Here is a 15,717-nt window from a genome sequence, read left to right on the forward strand (position 1 = left end):
CCGTTAGCCCTGGATATAATAGCAAAAATAACAACTAGGACTGCAGCAAAACAGAAAAGAATTACCAGAGTAAACTGATAACCTACAGAACGTGAGAAGAGTCTAACTGTTCATTCTATGGGGAACTAAAGATTTATTTTTAATTATGTCTGTGCATGTGTATGTGCACAAGTGGAGGTGTCCACAAGGGCCAGAGGTGTCAGATCTCCCTAAAGGGGAGTTCTAGGTGGTTGTAAGCTGTCAACATGGAAACTGGGAACCAAAGCAGGATCCTCTGCAAGAGCAGTTTGTGCTCTTAATGACTTAGCCACCTCTGCAGCCTTTCAGTGGGGAATTGAATATCTAGAATATATAAAGAATTAAAAATTCAAACAAAAGAATAATCCAATCAATAAAATGGGTAAATAAATTAAACAGTTTTCAAAATAAGAAGTACAATAACCAATAAGTATAGGAAAAATGTTAAAGCTTCTTAGCCATCAAGGAAACACAAATCGAAACTCTGCTGAAGCTGGATGTGGTGGCACACACTTGAAATTCCAGCACTTAGGCGGTGAAAGCACCAAGATGTGGAGCTCAAGGCCAGCCTTGCTATACAATCACTTCCAAGTCAACCTGGGCTACATGAGAGACAGTCTCAAAGAAAAGCTCCACTGAGATCCTATCTCATCTCAGAATAGCTATCACCAAGAAAACAACAAATGTTAACAAGGGCCTTCCACTATCCCCTGCACCCACTTATACATTCCTCCAGGCATGATATGACCTTTACAGTCTTGAACTACAATCACCTACACAAGACTCCACTCGGTTGAGCCCATTAGTATTCCCTCTTGAAGAGCATGGGGTGCTCCACAAGGCAGGTACTTGAGACATCCCTCTCCCTGAGGTTAAGAGGGCAACGATAGTTGCTGGGAAAACCCTTTTCTTCTCTGGCATAGCCACCCTGAACGTTGCTCATGTAGATAACCCATCACCTATGCTCTATAAGCAACCACATGGTTTAGACTGGTCCACCAACCTAGATGTGGGTAGAATCATTTCTTTGGTCTGTTACTGGTAGCCTATCTTGGGTGAACAGATGTTTATACAATTCTCTCTGTCAAATTAATGTGACAGCATTGTTGATGGGAATGTAAATTAGTGCAGCCAATATAAAATTAGTTTGGATGTTTTTCAAAAAACGTTAAACCAGAAAAACATCTAATCTAACAAAACCTCTCCATCATGCCTAGGTCTGTATACCCAAGAGACTCAAAGTCAGTATACTACAGAGATCACAGCACTATTCACAATAGCAAGTTATGGAATCAAATTAAATGTTCATCAACAGACCTATGAAGAAAATGTGGTATACATACACATGATGGATTACTATACAGCCATGAAGAATGAAATCCAGCTACAGATGTGGCTCAGTTGGTAGACTACTTGTCTAACATAAATGAAGCCCTGAGTTCTATCACTAGTAGGGAGTGTGGTATAAGCTGGACATAGCCTTTAATGGAGACAGGAGAATAAAAGTTCAAGGTAATGGACAGAGATGATTCAGCAGGTAAAGTACTTACCAGGAAAGCCTAACCATCTGACTTGGATCCTTTAAATCCACACAAAAGTGAAAGGAGAGAAATGATTCCACAAAGTTGTCCCCTGACTTCCACATGTGTGTCTTCACCATCCCACATACGGACATCACACACACACACACACACACACACACACACACACACACACACACACACTTTAAAAACAAAACAAAAAACCCAACAACAACAAAAAACTTAAATAGCCATTGTTTTCCATAGTTGACATTTTCTTTGGGCTGCCAACCAGCTCGCAAATAAAGACTTAAATTATGAATGCTCAGCTTTAGCTTAGGCCTTTCCCACTAGCTCTTTTAACTTAATTTAACCTGTTTCTATTCATCTACGTTTTGCCTTGAGCTTTTTACTTTTCTTTCATTCCGTATGTCCCAGTTTCTTGCTTCCTCCATGTTGGGCTGGCTGGCCCCTGGCATCCCTGGCATCTCCTTTTCTTTCTTCCTTTCTTTTGAACCTAAATTCCTCCTCCTACTTATTCTCCCTGCCTGCAAATTCCACCTATACCTCCTCCTCCCTTGCTATTGGCTGTTCAGCTTTTTATTAGGCCAATTGGACAGGCAAGGTAAAACAGCAACACATCTTTACATAATTAAACAAATGTAATACATCTTTACATAGTTAAACAAATATTCCGCAACATAAACAAATGCAACACATCTTTATATAGTTAAACAAATATTCCACAACAATTTTCACTTTCTGCTGCTCCACTGAGATCCTATCATCTCAGCATAACAGAATATCACCAAGAAAAAAGACTTTAACAAAATCCTGGAACACAAAAGAGTCTAAAAAAATCCAAAATGCTGTCTACATTTGATTAAAATATTAAAATTCTTTCCAACTTTTTAAATGTCTCATTATGTAGCCCTGGCTGTCCTGGAACTCACTATGTATCAAGCTGGCCTTGAACTAGAAGAAATCCTCCTGCCTCTGCCTCTGAGCACAAAAATTAAAAGATATGTACCATCATACCAAGTCCAATTTTCTTGATACATTTATACAAACACAAACACATTTTATGAGGCACTTGAAAAATCTGAAAACATCATACCCCACCCCTAAACCCTTCAGTATGTGTTTCCCATTGAGCACAACATCCTATTATTATTATACTATCATTATCACATCTTAAATTAACTCTTTTGGGAGCTAGAGAGATGGCTCAGAGGTTAAGAGCACTGGCTGCTCATCCTGAAGACCTGGGTTCAGTTCCTAGTACCTACATGGCAGCTCACAACTCTCTATAATTCCAGTTCCATGGGATCTGGAACCCTCACACAGATCTACATGTAGGCAAAACACCAATGCACATAAAATTTTAAAACATTTTTTAAAAATTACCTCTTTTGTTTTGTTTTGATTTGATTTGTTTAGACCAGGGTCTCACTATGTAGCTTTGGCTGGATGGTCTGAAACTTGCTATGTCAACCTAGCTGGCATGGAATTCATAGAGATCTATCTGCCTGCCTCTGCCTACCAAGTGCTGGGATTAAAGGAATGCTTTAAAAAAAAAAAGTATGTCGCCCAGCCCTGAAATCCAGGATCCTTATGCCTGTTCCTTGTGTGGGATAAGGGTTTTTTGTATCAGCTGTTATTAGATGTGTTATTAAAATTCTAAGTACAAAGGACTTATTTAAGGAATGAATTTTAGTAAAATAATTATTACTTCCACTACATTCAAGGATTATGTCTGTCTCCCTGAAGAGTCTGGACCTGCTAGTTGCGGAATTTTTACATGATAAAATCCACTTTACAAAGCTCTACTTGCCACAGTATGCTGGACAGCAGCTGAGGACAGAAGATAGCAGCAGCCTCATTTGAAGGCAACAGAATAAGACACATTTATCACTGCAAATACTTAATATTTTAGTTCTATTACATTTGAATAAACCTGCAATAACAGCAAATAAACAAAATGAAGCTAAATTGGGTTGATCTTGAATGTTTAGTTTGGTTGCAATGTGCTTTAATTGTGTGTGTGGGGGGGGGACCAGCTGTGGTGGTGTACACACACCTATAATGTGGTCAGGAGGCTAAGGCAGGAGAACTATAAATTCAAGCTCAGCCTCACACAGTGCTACCCTGACCAAAAACAGGGTGTTGCTAAATGAAAAAAACCTTGGCCACTTTTGAAGGTTTTAGTATTTGATGAAACCTTTCAGATTTATTTATTTTCATTTATGTATATGTGTATGTGTGCCTATTGAGTTCACATGTATATCCATGCAGGTACCCATGGAGGCCAGAAGAGGGTGTCAGATTCACTGGAGCTGGCGCTACTGACAGCTGTAAGTCACCTGAGGTGGATGCTAAGAACCAAACTCACATCCTTTGCAAAAGCTCTTTAATGGCTGAGCCATCTTCTCCAGCCCTCTGGAAGTCTTTTTTTTTAAAGTTTTATTTCTATCTATATGTATGCCTACATGTACATATGCATAACACATGCCCACCATCATATGTATAAATTATAAATAAAATTTAGTAATAACAAAAAACATTTACAACTCTTCTAGCCCTCTGAAAACATGTAACTACTCAACTCTTAAAATCCTTAATTCTGTACCATCTTCTTACTCTCCATCTATAACTAGATATTTGGATTTTACAAATACAGGATTAAATATTATACATCGAAGAAAAGCAATGTGTACAGCATTATTATGTAAGCTAATAAACTTATCTAAATACTTGCGAGTTTTCTACTCACTCAAAAATGAGTAAGGTGATGAGAGCCTACGCAGAAGGGCTAGGGTGAATCACTAACCATGCCTTTCACATAGCTGAGGCTCATGCACAACTTCTACCATACTATGGTTTATAGTTCTGGACAGCAGGCTTTAACTCAGACCAACACTGGGAACATGGGTGACCATAATATGACACCCCATGAGTCATCTGTCCCAACTCAATGAGACCCCTAGCTTCTGGACCTTTGCTTTTTTAGCAAATTCCATCTACTACCTTGATTTCAGAACTCAGTATGTCTCAACTGTTTCTAAAGAAAACACAGGTGGCTCTCTCTGCCCTGCTAGGCACCTCCAGAGTGTTCCTGAGAGGTAAACAAGTCCTGGTGCACAAGATGCAGAGATCTCTATTTACATTCCTGCCGTGAAAGTGCTTTTAAAATTTCACTTCCTCAAAAAAAAATCCTGATACATTACACCATGGATAAACCTTGAGAATACTATAAATGAAATACAGTAATCACAAAAGGACAAATACTGTATGATTCTGATTATAAGAGGTACCTATAGTCAAAATTGCAGACAGAAAGTACAGCTGAGAGGAGAGGGAAATGAAGTCACTATTGACTAATTATCATTTCACTTTTAGTTCACTTTTAAGAGATGAAGAGGTAGACGGAGGCAAGAGTTGCATAAAATTATGAGCATATTTAAGATAGCACTGAGTTATACTTTTAGAATGGTTAAAATTATAGAATTCCAGTCATATTTTACCTCTAAATTTTTTTAATTTAAAGAATAATCAAAATGCACTTGAGTTTAGAGAGATGGGTCAGCAATTAAAAGCACTTGCTGCTCTTGCAGAGGAGCTAAGCTTGGTTACCAGCAGCCACATGGCAGCTCGGACCTGCCTGTAACTATACGTCTAGGGAATCCAGTGCCCTCTTCTGACCTCTGAGGGTTCTTAACATGTACATGGTGTATATACATACACTCAGGCACAAAACATACACCTAAAATTATAAAAGTTTTAATGCATCTTTTTTGTTTGTTTTTCGAGACAGGGTTTCTCTGTGTAGCTTTGGGCCTTTCCTGGGACTCACTTGGTAGTCCAGGCTGGCCTCGAACTCACAGAGATCCGCCTGGCTCTGCCTCCCGAGTGCTGGATTAAAGGCGTGTGCCACCAACGCCCGGCTTTTTTTTTTTTTTTTTTTAATTCCTATGTATTTTGTTTGTTTTGTTTTTTCCGGAGCTGAGAACCAAACCCAGGGCTTTGCGCTTGCTAGGCAAGGGCTCTACCACTGAGCTAAATCCCTGACCTCCTTAATGCATCTCTTAATTATTTTTATGCTCTAGGCAAGGATATGTTAAGTGGATCTGTATGGTTATCATCTAATCATTCCAAGGTTATTTTACAAAGACACAAGTAAAAACCAACCAAATGGCATCTCAAAATTATGTCTGCAAACTGCTATACATTATTTCTAACAAGAGAGATGTGTGTGTGCCTGTGTGTTCATGTTTTGTGGAGTGATACTTACGTGAGTATGCCTATGCGGGCAAGAGTACCTGTTGTTTCTCAGATGCTGCCCACCTTGTTTGTTAAGACAGGGTTACTCACTGGCCTGGATCACCAAGTAAGCCAGGCTGGCTAGCTAGTCACCTCCAGGAATCTACCTGTCTTAGTGTCCCCAGTGATGACACCATCACATCCAGCTTTTTAATATGGGTTCTAGGAACCAAACTCGGGTCCTTATTCTTTTGTTTTGGTTTGGTTTGGTTTTTTGAGACAGGATTTCTCTATGTGGCTTTGCGCCTTTCCTGGAACTCACTCTGTAGTCCAGGCTGGCCTCGAACTCACAGAGATCAGCCTGTCTCTGCCTCCCGAATGCTGGGATTAAAGGCGTACGCCACCACCGCCCGGGCTGGGTCCTTATTCTTATAAGCACTTTATTGACTAGCTACTAAGTACTAAGTACTCCCCAGTACTAAAAATTATCATTTATAAGAACTAATCACTAAGAACACTGGTGAAAACAGAGCAGAAGAACATTATATGTAAGTGCTAAACTAATGTGAGAAGACATTAAAACCAAACAGCAAGTCATAGACAGCTTTACCACTGTGGCCACTACAAATACATTTCAAAAACTCCTGGAGGGGGGGGGGCTGGAGAAATGGCTCATCAGTGAAGAGCACTTGTTGCTCTGACAGACCAGAGCTCTATTCCTAGCACCCACATGATAGTTTACAACCACCCATAATTCCAGCTCCAGAAGCTCTGAAACCCTCTTCTGAGTTTCTCCAGCACCAGGCAGGCATGTGATGCATATACATTCATGTAGGCAAAATAGTCACACACATAAAATAAATACAACTTAAAAAAAATGTTTTACCTACTCAGGGTATAAAAATATTAATTTTGACCTCTAGCAAAATATTTGTTGCTTAAGTAGCTTTAAACTGAACATCAAAAAGTAAAATAAAAAAATACATTATATATCAATCAGCAAGAAAAAATTTTGAGCTATTTAAATAATTGCTACATTTCTTCTTTCATCTTATGTTGTCATTCCAAGTGTGTAACACCTGACTGCGATGATAGCTGACCTTGGCTGTCAACTCAACTACAACTGAAATCAGCTACGGCCCAAGCAGCTGGGCTTGTCTGTGAGGGATTTTCTTCACTGAATCATTTAGGTAGGAAGACCCACCCTAAATCTGGGCCAGACCTTCTGGAGGCGGCCCACATAAAAGGACATAGGACATACAGTAAGAACGCTTGTGCATTTTGCCTGTTCACTCTCACTGGCAAATTCGTCTGTCTTGCTGCTGAAGTACTCTTTTGACGGTATTAGAACCTACTTCTTTGGGACTCCAACACACACTGAAAACCATCAACTCTACGGAATCCTCTGGAACTCCATCTCGCACCAGACTGAAACTGTTGAGATATCCAGTCTTGTGGACTGAAAAACTACCAGATTCTTGAACTATCAGTTGGGGGAGAATACCTGGATCATAGCCTTTAAGCAACTCTAATAAATCTCTCTCATATATGAGAGATTTGTTACTATCAATATATATTAAAATGTATTTTTATATATGATATATATGTCATATATATACACATACATTTTTTTGCATACTTACCAGTTCTGTTCCTTTAGGAAATACTAATACAACTACTAACAAACCATGTTCCATCTTTCATCTAAGACCCTCTCTAAGAACTGTAAAGATAGCTCAGTGATTAATATAGCTTTTCCAGAGGACCTGAATTCATTTCCCAGCACCTACACTGGGCAGCTCACAACTGCCTGTAATTCCAGCTCCAAGAGAATCCAAAGCCTCTGGATTCTGAGGGCAAACACTCATGCACGTGCACATACTCACATGCACACACACATACAATTTAATATAATAAAATAAATCTTAAAAAGGACACTATTACCTCATCCCCAAATCCTATCCTCCCCACAAAGCAGACACTCTTTAACTACTCTACCTACCCCAAATCAGTTCAGTAATTAACTTCTTCCTATACTAAGCAAAGCATTAAAAAGGAACTAAAGCCAGGCAGTGGTGGCACACACCTTTATTCCCAGCACTCGAGAGGCAGAGCCAGACAAATCCCTGTGAGTTCAAGGACAGCCTGGTCTACAAAGTGAGTTCCAGGACAGGCGCAAAGCTACACAAAGAAACCCTGTCTCGAAAAACCAAAAAATACAAAAAAAGGAACTATTGCACACAGTACTATACATGTCAGAAATGCGGCTCCCTGCAAAGCGTTTGGTTCACTGAAGTTATCTAACAATCTACAAAGTTCAAGAAGTATTTCACATCATTTGACAGAATACGGACTAGAGGGTGGAAAGATGGCTCACTGGTTAAGAATGAGTACAGGTCCAAGCACTTACGTGTGGTGGCTCACATTTACCTGTAATGCCAGCTACAAGGAACCAAACACTCTGGCCTCCTCAGGCACTGTATCCATGTGCACATAACACACGCACACAGAGAGAGAGACATACATACATACATACATACATACATACATACATACATAATTAAAAGCAAGTATCTCCAACAGAAAATAGACTAAAATTTTTGCTTTTAAAAAAGTCTTGCTGGGAGGTGGTGGCGCTCACCTTTGATGCTGGCACTCGGGACACAGAAGCAGGTGGATCTGTGGCAGCCTGGTTTACAGATCAAGCTCCTGGATAGCCAAAGCTACACAGAGAAACCCTGTCTCAAAAAACCAAAATAAATAAATAAACAAACAAATAAATAAAAATCCTGAAAGATCACCTAAAGACAAAGAGAGCTTAATAAAGTTTGAGATTTTTTGTGGTGGTCTTTTTAAGTGAATTTTATCTTTATTCAGTTAATTTGGTATTATATTGAACTTGTGTTTATTATGTTTTGTGGGTTTTTTGTTTTTTGCTTTTTTCGACAAAGCCTCTCTATTATGTAGCTCTGGCTGTCCTGGAACTCACACTGTAGACCAGGCTGGCCTTCAACTCACAGAGATCCACCTGCCTCTGCCTCCTGAGTGCTAGGATTAAAGGCATTCGACACCACACCCAGCCTCTGAACCTGAATTTATTTTGGTTGAATTATAATTACTAAATATCTTTGTTCCTTCTATAATGTCTTGACTTTTCATTTACATATTTTTATTTTATATCTCTTAAAATATAACTATAATTTTCATGTCCAATTTGGTAATTTTTAACAATAACATATTCCATTGCATTTTTATGGCTGTAAATACAACTGTTAGATCTCATTAAGGCAGAATAAAAACACAGGGAAATTGTGGAAATGAGAAGGGAAAGGAGCCCTTCATCCAGGAGTCTGGTCAAAGCTTCTTGCCAATTGAGAAGCAAGAATTTCAGCACAACTACCAACATCTGTTGTGAACCTGCTAACATAGAAATAATATTCCTTTCATATACAGATACTTTGTTAAAATAGGAATAAACTTGGCTTCAGGCCTAAATGTATATGACCAGGGATAGAGCCTCATTCCTTTCCCCCTGGGTGGTTGGGTAATTGTTTGCTAGGACAGGATCACACTATATAGCCTATGGTTGGTCTTGAATTCACAATTCTCTTGCCTCCCCAATCCAGTGCTGGGATTACAGGGCAATGCCCCCAGGCTTAGCCTGAATACGGTTTCTATAACATCCTTTTGAATAAAAAACAGACTAGAGCTGGGCAGTGGTGGCGCATGCTTTTAATCCCAGCACTCGGGAGACAGGCAGACGGAACTCTGTGAGTTCGAGGCCAGCCTGGTCTACAGAGTGAGTTCCAGGACAGACTCCAGGACAGGCTCCAAAGCTACATAGCGAAACCCTGTCACAAAAAAAAGAAAAGAAAAAGAAAAAGAAAGAACAGACTAGAAGAATAACTGTATACAAATCCTCAGGTACTTCCAGTTATTAGAAAAGGTGTACAGTGCAGGGAGCGGCATTTCTGATGTCTTATACATCATCTGCATGCGTTGGTTCCTTTTTTAATGCTTTGCTTAGTATAGAAAGAGGTTAACTACTAAACCGATTTGGCATAGATAGAGTACTCAAAGAGTATCTATCTGCTTTGTGGGAAGGATTGGGATTTGGGATGAGTGATATTTAAAGGTGTTTTTAATAACCCTTGTTAAAACTTCGGCAGTGGGCTGACAAAATTGGCTTAGTTGGTTTAAAAAAAAAAAAAGACTCATGAACTGGAGAGATGGCTCAGATGTTTAGAGCACTGGCTGTTCTTCCAGAGGACCCAGATTCAATTCCCAGCACCCACATGCAACTCACAACTGTCTATAACTCGTTCTGAGGGATATAACACCCCTCTCTGACCCCTAAGGGTACTTGGCACAGCCCATGCATGCACATACAGGCAAAATACATGATAAAATTCTTAAAAATTTATTTTAAGCCAGGCAGTGGTGATGAATGCCTTTAGTCCCAGACTTGGGAGGCAAAGGCAGGTGGATCTCCATGAGTTCAAGGCCAGTCTTGTCTATAAAGCAAGTGCCAGGACTATTACAGAGAGAAACCCTGTCTTGAAAAAACAAAACAAAATTTGTTTTGAAGAACTCGTCAAAGGGGGAGGGTAACCTGTAATCCTGGTGTTCCTATAGGGAAATGGAGGCAGACAGAAGAGAATCATATGCAGCAGCAGCAGCAGGGATAACAAGAGACCCTCCCCACCCCCCACCCCCAAAAAAAACAAGGCAGAAAGGACTGGCGAGATGGCTGGGCAGTTAAAAGCACTTGCTATTTTGCTACTCTTGACGGAGGACAAGGGGTCCCGATCCCGGAACTCACATAGTGGCTCACAATCATCTGTAACTTCAGTCCCAGGGAATCTGACACCCCCTTTTCTGTCCTCCACAGGCACCAGGCAAATGGTACACATATCTACATGCAAGCAAAACACTCATTCATGTAAAATCAAATAAACACATTTAAAAACAAATAAAAAGCCCAGAATGGAACAAGTGAACAAACTTAAAAAAATAGTCATCTGACCTCCAGACATGCACCATGCCCACAATCATATAAAAAGAAATTTTGTTTTGTTTTTTGAGACAGGGTTTCTCTGTGTAACAGCCCTGACTGTCCTGGATCTCACTATGTAGACCGGGCTGGCCTCTAATTCAGAGATCCACCTGCCTCTACCTCCCAAGTGCTGAGATTAAAGGTGTGTGCCACCACTGCCCAGTCATATTCTATTCTTATATGACAATTCTAATTATTTGTTGAATGTCTCCTGTCTGTGTTAAGCTGTGAGCTCAAGGTTAGAGACCTTGTTTATTGTTCCTCTTCAGTACCAAACAGAACCTACGTAGAACAAGCCTATGCCACCACTTCTGGTCCTTTTTTTTTTTTTTTTTTTTTTTTTGAGACAGGGTTTCTCTGTGTAGCCCTGGCTGTCCTGGAACTCACTATGTAGACCAGGCTGGCCTCAAACTCAGATCCACCTGCCTCTGCCTCCCACGTGCTGGGATTAAATGTGTGTGCTATCACCACCACCGATGCACAGAAAACTTTTGCAGTAAAATCTGTATTTTTTTTTAATAACTTGTTTTTAGTCTTACCCTTACACTCACTTTTGAAAACTTTAAACATGGATTTTCAGCAACCTAACCACATCTTTTCTATTTTTAAACCATTTTCCAATGGGGCTAGTATCACTTGAAGAATGGTAGCTGCCTAACAAAAACCCCACTCCCTAAGGTCTAATGGCTCAAAACCTCCTGGGAAACCAAAATCCCCAGACCCTCACAACCAATTAACAACTACGTACACAGAAAAGCTGTTTGCAAATACAAAAACACACACAAGTTGGATAAAAATGGTATTCACTGAAAGAAAACCCTCTGCCATAGCAAATCTGAACCATTTACCTTTTTTAAATTTCACTGAAATTGTTATAAAATGTTATCGGCTAAATAATGCCATAAAATAAAGTCTATTTAAATGTTTTAAATGGAGATGTTTAATATAACAATATTCAGCATTCAGAAATACCTTTATAAATGGTATTTTGTCCTTGTCACTTCATGTGAACATAACATAAGGCCATAACAAAAAGTCAGTGAAGTTTGGTTCGTTCATCGCTCTACAGTTATTAAAGTCTAACACTAAGCCCAGTCTAGTTATCACTAAGAAAGCAAAGGTCACCCTACCAATGTGCAAGCAGGCACAGATTTCTGCACCTCGGGGGTTGTCTGGTTTAGTACAGTACAGTTTCAGTTTGGTGTTTTGACAGAGGGTTTCATATAGTCCATGATGGCCGACAACTCACTGAGTAGCAGAGGATGACTTTGAATTTCTGACCCTTCTGCTTCCTAAATGCAGGGACTGCAGGCCTGTCACCATGCCCTGCTGGCAAAGCACTGGTTTTTCATTTATTTCATTTATTTATCTGTGTACTTGTGAGCACATACATGGCAATGCATTTTTAAAGGGAAAAACCATGGTTACCAAAGAAATAAATATTAAAGAAGAAACTCCCTTTTGTATTTTGTTTCTTATATATTCCTTCAATTGCATCCCAAAGATTCAGCAGTTTTTACAATAAAAAGCCAAGAATTCAAAAAAAGAAAAAAAAAAGCCTCAGAAAAGTCAAGTAGTTCACCAATGATGGCTAAATCATCATGTACTCTATTTGTTCATGAGGCTGTAAACTTTGAGTGAAATGATCAAATTCAAATTAGTTGTTGGCCCATCAACTAGCTCATTAGAATTATTTACAGAGCCCGCCCCCTCTCTCTCCTCTCTCTCTCTCTCTCTCTCTCTCTCTCTCTCTCTCACACACACACACACACACACACACACACACACACACACACACACACTTTAAACTTTGGGAAGTATTCCACACACATTGCGGGTGCTGGTGGTAAACCACTCCCACTTTCTATCACACAGCCTTCTTGGGGGGAGGGACATGACACAGGGGATGGGGGGGGGGACACGACACAGGGGATGGGGGGGGGGACATGACACAGGCATTTGCAAGAAGCTGCCAAGATCAGCATGCACTAAGAACCCAACTCATCCTTTAGCAGTAGAAACAAAGAGCACAAAGATACATTAAAAGATATTTGGGAGATACAGGCAAATTACTGCAGCATTTACTTCCAGTGGATATTTAAAATTCAACCTTTTGCATAGGGTTCTAATACAAAAAGTGGCTTTAATCAAACGGACTTAAAAAAAAAAACTACACCAACATTATTTTTATTTACATTTTGTTCTTGTTTTTACCGTTGAACTTTTAATGATTTGATAAACCAGGTGAACATCCTACATGCATAAATCAAATTCACTGCTATCATTTAAAAGGTTGTTAAAGCTTTATACCCATATTATTAATTCACTGGAATTTTAAAAAATCAATTTTCTTTGCAAATTCTATGCTTTAAGGTATTAACTCACCTAATGATTGATACCTTTAACTCTAACTTGTTAGGAAAATTCATGATTCTTCCTTCAAATCTATTCTCTACAAATATATCTGTATCCCCAAATGGGCAGTGATATAATAATGTTCAACTGTGAACATAAAGACTCCCAGAAACCACGATCCAAACACACCAAATACTACTAAGCTTAAAATGTTCTTCTGACCACAAAGATCAAAGGTCAGAATATTAAGATATTGTAGATACCAGAAAAAGCCTACATCGTTACAAAAACACAGTATCATGACTAAAATGCCCACAACTCTGAGTTCACATACCTGCTATTCTTCAGTTATTAATATTGCCTCTTTCACATTCTAAAAGGCCCTGCTCTGAGGCCCAATTCATTGGGTATGCTGGAAGTCAGAATGGTGGTTGCCTTGGGGAAGGGGCAGGTGTTTACTGAATTCGAGGAATCCTTTTGGGATTTCTTAAAGTGTATGTGACCATCAGAACATATACATATGCAAAACAAGGAGGAACTGTCCTCTTAAGATTTCACTGTTAACTTTAAAAAGCATAATTTCTTTAAAGCATTTTATTTATTTATTCACTTATTCTATTATCAGCTTGATACAGTACAAATTCTTATCCTAATAATGAAATGTTTCACTGAGGCTTGCCCAGTGATTGAGTAAAACCAAAACTTATTATAAGCCACAGTCATCCTAGGGTCCCCCCTGCTATGTAGCCTCCCTGGTTCTGTGGGTTGCAGTCTGATTGTTGTATTTTAAAATTTTATTTATTTTTATTTTATGTGCAGTGGCGTTTTGCCTGCACGAATGTCTGTGTGAGAGTGTCGGGTCCCCTAGAACTGAAGTTACAAACAGCTGTGAGCCATCATGTGGGTGCTGGGAATTGAACCCGGGTCCTCTTAACCGCTGAGCCATCTCTCCAGCCCCAAGAAGCATAATTTAAGTGGATTGAAATGCCTTCTCTAAATGCCTGTGTTCAAACAAAGTTCACAAAATTATCCTGGATATAGCTAACAAGGTGGTTTTTCCAATCTATTTTTATAAAGACACATCTTGTGAGTGCTTTTATATAGAACTTTTCAAAACACTTAAATCCCATTTTAAGACGTCTCCAAATCTTAGAACCAAAAGAATGGTGATCTACTTACCCTACTTTTGCAAATAAGGAAAATCAAAACTACACTGGGTAGACACCTACCCCAAGACAAGTCAGCTTGTCAATGGCAATGTAATAACACTATTTCCTTATCCAACTGGCCGTTATGTTCCTGACGTTGCAAACAATCTGAACTCTGAATCTACCTGTGGCCTAGAAGATTTCAACATCTGCCACGAATTAACAAGCCCCAATATGTACTTATAAAAACACATTTATCTCCTTCCACCCTGTCGAGACAGCTGACAAGTCAACAGTTACATGCTCAGGCATTTTGCTTCAGACGAAATAAAGTATGACATCTTAGAAATCGTGGTTCAGGAAAAGACATACGCAGGTATTGACAAAATCCATCTTCCTTCCAATCTTTCTGATGAATCCAGGACTCACCAGACACCAGTTGGAACCATTAACTGCTTTGAGTGACCCGCGGGGGAGAGCTCCCACCGAGTAAAAAAGCCCTACTTGGGGCAGCAGCATCCCACCCCACTCTAGGCGCACAGCAAGCTCTAGAGGTGACCCGGGTTTGACAGCTTAGTTTTAGACCCCACGCGAACAGCTGGTATCTGGGGAAAAACTTAACACGACGTCTATCCTTTCCGCGGGAATTTATTTCTGGTCTCGCAAGGCTTTTCTGCTCCGCAAAGAGCAGCAGGCCTTGCTTCCCCGGACACCCGGCTCGTCCCTCCAGTCGTCTTTACAGCGAACAAAACAAGACTCGGGAGCACAAATCGAAACGGTCACGGACCTGCCCAGTGGCCTCGGGACGCTGACCGGCTCCGCGCAGGGGGTCGGGCGGCGGCGGCGGCGGCGCTTCACGAGCCGAAGCGCCGGGGAGGCCGGAGCCACCGGTTGCGGCGGAGGCTAGAAGCTCGCCCACCGCGCGGCTGCTGCCTGGGCCCTGCGAAGTTGAGCGGCCGCGCGGGCTGCGGGTTCGCGCCCCGCCCGGAGCGAGCCCGAGGGGGGGGGGCGGGTCCGCGGGGGCTCGGCGGGAGAGAGCTCGAACTGGGGGGGGAACGACGACGGGGGAGGCGGCGCTCGGAGCCCGCAACTTGGACGCCCGCTGCCGCCCACCCGGCCACTTTGGCCTCACGAGCCCAGCTGTGCTGACGCTGAGCCGCCGCTCGCCCGTTCTCTCGCCCCGGACCGCCAGCCTCCGCCGTGGCCGCGAGGTGCCCGGGCGCGTCCCCGCAGCCCCGCCGGCCGGCGCGCCGAGCCGAGCCTCGGGACCGCGCCAGGCCGCGCGCCGGCGCCGCGTTACCCCCGCCGTACCCCCGCCCCACGCGCCGCCGCCGCCGCCGCCCGTTGGCGCCTCCACCCG

At 41.3% G+C, this 15,717-nt stretch overlaps 1 protein-coding gene across 4 annotated transcripts in view; it reads right to left on the minus strand.

The window, feature by feature from the left end:
• Positions 1 to 15,717, minus strand: part of Sfmbt1 (Scm like with four mbt domains 1) — a 127,232-nt gene that overhangs the window by 110,437 nt on the left and 1,078 nt on the right. Inside the window, exon 1 of one of the 4 annotated variants that reach the window (XM_028891300.2) lies at positions 15,145 to 15,516. The exons of the other annotated variants lie outside the window; for them this stretch is intronic. The gene's annotated coding sequence lies outside the window, so the exon portion shown is untranslated. Of the gene's footprint in view, positions 1 to 15,144; positions 15,517 to 15,717 lie in introns of those variants that run through there. 4 annotated transcript variants of the gene reach the window in all.

This window comes from Peromyscus leucopus, chromosome 9 (assembly GCF_004664715.2).
Source record: "Peromyscus leucopus breed LL Stock chromosome 9, UCI_PerLeu_2.1, whole genome shotgun sequence".
NCBI lineage: Eukaryota > Metazoa > Chordata > Mammalia > Rodentia > Cricetidae > Peromyscus > Peromyscus leucopus.